We start from the raw sequence: 3,274 nt of genomic DNA on the forward strand, positions 1-3,274 counted from the left end.
TTTGAAGACATTTGTCTAAGTATATATATCTTCGGTTACATTGTCATTTTAGTATAATATTTCGATAATATTTTGTACATTTATTGAGGATTTCTTTAATTTTTTCCCGTCTGATGTATCATAAATCTTTTTCAATACCTTTTTTCCGCATCACAATATTCATTTAGCTTATGACCTTGAAGTATGATTGCCATTTTATGGGAGCTTGGCTCCGCATCCCGTAGTTGAATGAATGAAGTGTTCTATACAATTTACAAGGTTTTGTCTTCACTTTCCTTCGAACCACAGTCAAAATATGGGGACAATCACAGTTTTGGGCTGTGCAACAGTGAGTTTTGATCAGAGTTGTGCATTTGGCAGGTATGGCTTGATACAGATATTGTGTTGGGTTTAATACAATGTTCCAACTGAAATAACTCCAGACAGGGAGGAAGGCAGGTCTCACCTTTGTTATAGGTTTGTTACCTTCGCCAAGAAGGTTATGTTTTCAGTAGCGTTTGTGTGTGTGTGTGTGTGTGTGTGTGTTTGTGTTTGTGTGTGTGGTGGTTTAGCAAGATAACTCGAGAAGAAGTGGATGGATTGGAATGAAACTTGGTAGGTGGGTAGGTCTTTATAAGACTTAGAAATGATTAGATTTTGGGCCCCCTGGCGGCTTTCCTAGGTACTGCAGCAGAACTTCGGGTTTTGATATGTCGTGATCTGGACATGCTAGGGTCATGAATTTTGGTTGGTAGATAGCTCTTGGGGTAGGAAAGAAGTGACATTGGTCCCCTAGCGCCTTGTTCTGGAACTGCAGGAGCATTTGTTGAAAAAAATTTGAAGGACGATAACTCAAGAACCGGTTGACGTATTGTCGTGATTTTTGGTATGTAGGTAGTTGAAGTGATGCTTGATATAATTAGATGGCAATTATGCAAATCAGGAGCTAATTTGCATAATTAATGAGGAAATTCTATAAATTTGCTTTGTTCGATAATAGAACTATAAAACACTTGTGACATCTACTTGAGAACGAGAAAAACATCTGAGGATATAGATTATGTAAATGAGGACCTAATTTGCGTAATTAATTGAAAATTTTTATAATTCCATAGTTGTAACTGCTGCACCCCGAATTTCATACTTGCCACATTTGGAAGTTAAGTGAAGGTGAACATCAATTAACATAATTTAATCAAATCATGACCTCATTTGCATAATTCATTAAAAAGTGCTACAATAGCCTTTTTGTTATGATAAGGCTGTCATTGGATGGAGAATATGATCAACTGATATAATCCATGCAAATGAGGCTCTTATTTACAAAATCAATGATTAAAATTGTATAATTCGTCACCCGCAAAGGTTAACATCATTTGGCGAAGGTATGAGATCGTGGAACTCTTGTTTTATATTTCATTTCTGTTACACTATATCATCTTTTATTTTACACTGGAGAGGTCACTATAACCCCATCATAAAAGAATGTAAGAAATATAGTTAGGATTCCACTTAATCCGGGTCTTTTGTTTTCTCCATCAGAAGCTAGGCCTTCTTCACACCTTTGTTTAGAGATTCAGTTGATAAAGTAATTCTCTGTTTGGATTTTAAAAAAAGTTGTCCGGTCGCATACTTTCAAAGTCTTTGCCTATATCATCTTCTGAACAATGTGTTTCTGATATAATATATCTTGATAGTATTTTGTACATTTTTAGGATTTCAATAAAATCTCAACTTTCAGTCTAATGTATAATAGATATCTCTTCCTATATCGTTCTTTTTTCAAATGTAAAATGTCGGATGGATGCACGATTGTGTTTGTTTGTGTGTTTGTATGTTTTGCAGTCAGCATAAATCAAGACGCTACTGATGGCCTGTGTATGTAGAGTCTTGTGATGATATTTTTTACGCTTGAAGGTCTTGAATGACAATGGGCAATGGACATTATGTGCCTCCTATCCGCTTTCCTTGGTACTGCAGTACTAAAGTTCTGTTTCTGTACATTCTGCCAGTGACGTTGCATTGCTAAGGTCTTAATTACCTTCGCCAAGAAGGTTATGTTTTCAGTAGCGTTTGTTTGTCTGTTTGTCTGTTTGTGAACAGCATAACTCAAGAAGCTTAATATGGATTGTCATGAAACTTGGTAGGTAGGTAGGTCTTCATGAGACCTAGAAATGATTGGATTTTGGGCCCCCTGGCAGCTTTTGTTGGTACTGCAGCAGAACTTCCGGTGTTGATATCTCGCGATCTAGACATGCTAGGGTCGCGAATATTGGTTGGTAGATAGCTCTTGGGGTAGGGAAGATGTGACCTGAGTTTAGACCCCCTAGCAGCTTGTTCAGGAACTGCAGGAGCGTTTCTTGAAAAATCTCCGAAGGTTGATAACTCAAGAACCGGTTGACGGATTGTCATGGTTTTTGGTATGTAGGTAGCTGAAGTGATGCTTGACATAATCAGATGACAATTATGCAAATCAGGAGCTAATTTGCATAATTAATGAGGAAATTCTATAAATCTGCTTCGTTCGATAATAGAACTATGAAACACTTGTGACATGTAATTGAGAACTAGAAAAACATCTGAGGATATAGATTATGTAAATGAAGACCTAATTTGCATAATTAATGGGAAATTGTTATAATTTCATACTTGTAATTGCTGGGAATTTCATACTTGCCGCATTTGGAAGTTAAGTGAAGGTGAACATCAATGAAGATAATTTATTTACATTATGACCTCATTTGCATAATTTATGAGAAAGTGCTAGAATAGCCTATTTTGTTAAGATAAGGCTGCCATTGGGTGGAGAATATGATCAACTGATGTAATCCATGCAAATGACGCTCTTATTTGCGAAATCAATTATTAAAATTGTATAATTCGTCAACCGCAAGGGTTAACATCATTTGGCGAAGGAATGAGATCGTGGAACTCTTGTTATAGATCTTTTCGTCAGGAATCACTCTATATAGGAAATGCAGGGTCAATTTTTGTTGTTCATGGTGAAATGCGAACTAGAATGTAATTTACATCATTAATTAGGAAATTTGATAATTCCGGTGTATTACGCTATAATAATGTGATATACGTGACTTTGAGTGAATAGATATTAATTATGAAAAGAAAGATGCCTAATTTGCATAATTTCAAATGCCATCAACCTATTCTGGCACATTGTGGGAATTTCATGGTCGTGACATGTTTGTAAGTTAGCTCTAAATTGTGAACATGACAACGCATAGATTGTATAGATTGTCTCATTTGCATAATTGTAAGGATGCATGCTGTATAGAAA

The sequence above is a fragment of the Branchiostoma belcheri genome, unplaced genomic scaffold, assembly GCF_001625305.1.
Source record: "Branchiostoma belcheri isolate BF01 breed outbred unplaced genomic scaffold, Haploidv18h27 scaffold94, whole genome shotgun sequence".
NCBI classification, from domain to species: Eukaryota; Metazoa; Chordata; class Leptocardii; order Amphioxiformes; family Branchiostomatidae; genus Branchiostoma; species Branchiostoma belcheri.